Raw genomic sequence first — 5930 nt, 5'->3', positions numbered from 1 at the left:
GGACCTGAGACTGCATTAATTAGTGAAGCAGAAAACCCGGCTTGATCAGGGGCACAAGTTGCTTCCGGTAGCACAGGCTACCCACAAGACCCTCCATGGGATCTTAAGAACTCTGGTGAGTGGAACACTGCTCCAATCCAATAGGCGGGACTTGAGACTGCATTAATTAGGGAAGCAGAAAACCCGGCCTGATCAGGGGCACAAGTCCCTACCAGTCCCCACCATCACCTGGGTACCTTGGGCATGGAGTCTGCGGACACCCACAAGGTACACACAGGAACCTCCATGGGATCTTAAGACCTCTGTGAGTAGATCACAACTTCTGCCAGGAGACAGGTTCGAACACCAGATACCTGGGCACCTTCCCTGCAAGAGGAGAGGTTGCCAGCAGAGAATACTCTGAACACTGAAACTCAGGGGAGAACTAGTCTCCCAGGTCTGCTGATAGAGGCTAATATAAACACCTGAGGAACAAGATCTAACCAGAGGCAACTAAAACAACTAACTCCAGAGATTACCAGATGGAGAAAGGCAAATGTAAAAATCTTACTAACAGAAACCAAGACCAATTAACCATCGTCAGAATGCAGCACTCCCACCCCACCCATTACTGGACACCCCAACGCACCCGAAAAGATAGTCCCTGATTTAAAAGCATATCTCATGATGGTGGTAGAGGACATCAAGAAGGACTTTAATAACTCACTTAAAGAAATACAGAGAACACTGCTAAACAGTTAGAAAACCTTAAAGAGGAAGCACAAAAATCCCTTAAAAAACTGCAGGAAAACATGACGAAACAGGTGATGGAATTGAACAAAACCATCCAAGACCTAAAAAGGGAAGTAGACACAATAAAGAAAACCCAAAGTGAGGAGATAGAAAACCTAGGAGAGAAATCTGGAAACAGATGCAAGCATCAGCAACAGAATACAGGAGATGGAAGAAAGAATCTCAGGTGCAGAAGATTCCATAGAGAGCATCAACACAACAATCAAAGAAAAGACAAAATGCAAAAAGATCCTAACTCAAAACATCCAGGAAATTCAGGACACAATAAGAAGACCAAACCTACGAATAATAGGAGTAGATGAGAATGAAGATTTTTCAACTTAAAAGGCCAGCAAATATCTTCAACAAAATTATAGAAGAAAACTTCCCAATCCTAAAGAAAGAGATGCCCATGAACATACAAGAAACCTACAGAACTCCAAATAGACTGGACCAGAAAAGAAATTCTTCCCCACACAAAATGATCAGAACAACAAATGCACTAAATAAAGATAGAATATTAAAAGCATTAAGGGAAAAAATCAAGTAACATACAAAAGCAAGTCTATCAGAATGACACCAGACTTTTCACAAGAGACTATGAAAGCCAGAAGATCCTGGACAGATGTTATACACACCCTAAGAGAACACAAATTCCAGCCCAGGCTACTATACCCAGCCAAACTCTCAATTACCATAGATGGAGAAACAAAAGTATTCCACGACAAAACCAAATTCAAACATTATCTTTCCACAAATCCAGCCCTTCAAAGGATAATAACAGAAACAAACCAATACAAGGACGGAAATCACGCCCTAGAAAAGGCAAAAAGAAATCCCTCAACAAACCAAAAAGAAGACAGCCACAAGAACAGAATGCAAACTCTAACAACAAAAACAATCACTTCTCCTTAATATCTCGTAATATCAATGGAATCAATTCCCCAATAAAAAGACGTAGGCTAACAGACTGGCTACACAAACAGGACCCAACATTCTGCTGCTTACAGGAAACCTATCTCAGGGAAAAAGACAGATACTACCTCAGAGTGAAAGGCTAGAAAACAATTTTCCAAGCAAATGATCTGAAGAAACAAGCTGCAGTAGCCATTCTAATATCGAATGAAATCGACTTACAACCCAAAGTTATCAAAAAAGACAAGGAGGGACACTTCATACTCATCAAAGGTAAAATCCTCCAAGAGGAATTCTCAATTCTGAATATCTATGCTCCAAATACAAGGGCAGCCACATTCATTAAAGAAACTTTAGTAAAGCTCAAAGCACGTATTGAATCTCACACAATAATAGTGGGAGAGTTCAACACACCACTTTCATCACTGGACAGATCATGGAAACAGAAACTAAACACGGACACAGTGAAACTAACAGAAGTTATGAAACAAATGGACTTAACAGATATCTACAGAACATTTTATCCTAAAACAAAAGGTTATACCTTCTTCTCAGCACCTCATGGTACCTTCTCCAAAATTGACCATATAATTGATCACAAAACAGGCCTCAACAGATTCAAAGATATTGAAATTGTCCCATGCATCCTATCAGACCACCATGGACTAAGGCTGATCTTCAATAACAACATAAATAATGGAAAGCCAACATTCACGTGGAAACTGAACAACACTCTTCTCAATGATACCTTGGTCAAGGAAGAAATAAAGAAAGAAACTAAAGACTTTTTAGAGTTTAATGAAAGTGAAGTCACAACATACCCAAACTTATGGGACACTATGAAAGCATTTGCAAGAGAGAAACCCATAGCTGTGAGTGCCTCCAAAAAGAAACAGAGAGAGCACACACTAGCAGCTTGACAACACACCTAAAAGCTCTAGAAAAAAATGAAGCAAATTCACCCAAGAGGAGTAGAAGACAGGAAATAATCAAACTCAGGGGCAAAATCAACAAAGTGGAAACAGGAAGAACTGTTCAAAGAATCAACCAAATGAGGAGTTGGTACTTTGAGAAAATCAACACGAGAGATAAACCCTTAGCCAGACTCACTAAAGGGCACAGGGAAAGCATTCTATTTAACAAAATCAGAAATGAAAAGGTTGACATAACAACAAATCCTGAAGAAATCCAAAACACCATCAGATCCTTCTACAAAAGGCTATCCTCAACAAAACTGGAAAGCCTGGACAAAATGGACAAATTTCTAGACAGATACCAGGTACCAAACTTAAGTAAGGATCAAGTTAATGATCTAAACAGTCCCATATCCCCTAAAGAAATAGAAGCAGTCATAATAGTTTCCCAGCCAAAAAAAAAGCCCAGGACCAGATGGGTTTAGTGCAGAGTTCTATCAGACCTTCAAATAAGATCAGATTCCAGTTCTGCACAAACTATTCCTCAGAATAGAAGTAGAAGGTACTCTACCCAACACATTCTATGAAGCCACAATTACTCTGATAACTAAACCACAGAAAGATCCAACACAGACAGAGAACTTCAGACCACTTTCCCTTATGAATATCGATGCAAAAATACTCAATAAAATTCTCGCTATACAAATCCAAGAACACATTAAAACAATCATCCTTCCTGACCAAGTAGGTTTTATTACATGGATGCAGGGATGGTTTAATATACGGAAATCCATCAATGTAATCCATTATATAAACAAACTCAAAGACAACAACCACATGATCATCTTCTTAGATGCTGAGAAAGCATTTGACTAAATCCAACACACATTCATGAAAAAAGTCTTGGAAAGATCAGGAATTCAAGGCCCATACATAAACATGATAAAAGCAATCTATAGCAAACCAGTAGCCAACATCAACGTAAATGATGAGAAGCTGGAAGCAATCCCACTAAAACCGGGGACTAGACAAGGCCGCCCACTTTCTCCCTACCTATTCAACATTGAACTTCAAGTCCTAGCCAGAGCAATTCGATAACAAAAGGAGATCAAGGGGATACAAATTGGAAAGGAAGAAGTCAAAATATCACTTTTTGCAGATGATATGATAGTATATTTAAGTGACCCTAAAAATTCCACCAGAGAACTCCTAAACCGGATAAACAGCTTCAGTGAATTAGCTGGATATAAAATTAACTAAAACAGGGCAATGGCCTATCTCTACACAAAGAATAAACAGGCTGAGAAAGAAATTAGGGAAACCACACCCTTCTCAATAGTCACAAATAATATAAAATACCTTGGCATGACTCTAACTAAGGAACTAAAAATCTGTATGATAAGAACTTCAAGTCTCTGAAGAAAGAAATTAAAGAAGATCTCAGAAGATGGAAAGATCTCCCATGCTCATGGATTGGCAGGATCAACATTGTAAAAATGGCTATCTTGCCAAAAGCAATCTACAGATTCAATGCATTACCCATCAAAATTACAACTCAATTCTTCAACGAATTAGAAAGATCAATCTCCAAATTCATCTGGAATATTAAAACACCTAGGATAGCAAAAACTCTTCTCAAGGACAAAAGAACCTCTGGTGGAATCACCATGCCTCACCTAAATCTGTACTACAGAGGAATTGTGATAAAAACAGCATGGTACTCGTATAGCAACAGGGAAGTAGACCAATGGAATAGAATTGAAGACCCAGAAATGAACCCACACACCTATGGTCACTTGATCTTCGACAAGGGAGCTAAAACCATCCAGTGGAAAAAAAGACAGCATTTTCAACAAATGGTGCTGGCAAAACTGTTGGTTATCATATAGAAGAATTCGAATTGAACCATTCCTATCTCCTTGTACTAAGGTCAAATCTAAGTGGATCAAGGAGCTCCACATAAAACCAGAGACACTGAAACTTATAGAGGAGAATGTGGGGAAAAGCCTCGAAGATATGGGCACAGGGGAAAATTTCCTGAATAGAACAGCAATGGCTTCTGCTGTAAGATTCGAATTGACAAATGGGACCACATGAAACTGCAAGCTTCTGTAAGGCAAAAGCCACCGTGAATAAGGCCACCAACAGATTTGAAAGGATCTTTACCTATCCTAAATCAGATAGGGGACTAATATCCAATATATATAAAGGACTCAAGAAGGTGGACTCCAGTAAAATCAAATAACCCCATTAAAAAATGTGGCTCAGAGCTAAACAAAGAATCCTCACCTGAGGAATACTGAATGGCTGAGAAACACCTGAAAACAATGTTCAGCATCCTTAATCATCATGGAAATGCAAATCAAAACATCCCTGACATTCCATCTCATACCAGTCAGAATGGCTAAAAAAAAAAAAAAAAAAAATTCAGGTGACAGGTCCTGGCGAGGATCTGGAGAAAGAGGAACATTCTTCCATTTTTGGTGTGATTGCAAGCTTATACAACCACTCTGGAAATCAGGCTGGAGGTTTCTCAGAAAATTGAACATGGTACCACTGGAGGATCCCGCAATACCTCTCCTGGGCATATATTCAGAAGATGTTACAACTAGTAAGAAAGAAACATGCTCCACTATGTTCATAGCAGCCTTATTTATAATAGCCAGAAACTGGAAATAAACCAGATGCCCCTCAACAGAGGAATGGATACAGAAAATGTGGTCCATTACACAATGGAGTACTACTCAGCTATTAAAAAGAATGAATTTATGAAATTCCTAGGCAAATGGTTGGGCCTGGAGGGCATTATCCTGAGCGAGGTAACCCAATCACAAAAGAACTCACACAATATGTACTCACTGATAAATGGATATTAGCCCAGAAACTTAGAATACTCAAGATATAAGTTACAATTTCCAAAGCACATGAAACCCAAGAAGAACGAAGACCAAATTGTGGACACTTTGCCCCTTCTTAGAACTGGGAATAAAACCCCCATGGAAGAAGTTTCAGAGACAAAGTTTGGAGCTGAGACAAAAGCATGGACCATCTAGAGACTTCCATATCCAGGGATCCATCCCATAATCAGCCTGCAAACGCTGACACCATTGCATACACTAGCAAGATTTTGCTGAAAGGACCCTGATATAGCTTTCTCTTGTGACGCTATGCTGGGGCCTAGCAAACAAAGAAGAGGATGCTCACAGTCAGCTATTGGATGGATCACAGGGCCCCCAAAGGAGGAGCTAGAGAAAGTACCCAAGGAGCTAAAGGGATCTGCAACCCTATAGGTGGAACAACATTATGAACTACCCAGTGCCTGGGAGCTCT

Source organism: Mus musculus, chromosome X, assembly GCF_000001635.26.
Source record: "Mus musculus strain C57BL/6J chromosome X, GRCm38.p6 C57BL/6J".
In the NCBI taxonomy this organism is placed as follows: domain Eukaryota; kingdom Metazoa; phylum Chordata; class Mammalia; order Rodentia; family Muridae; genus Mus; species Mus musculus.
This window is presented reverse-complemented; position numbering follows the sequence as displayed.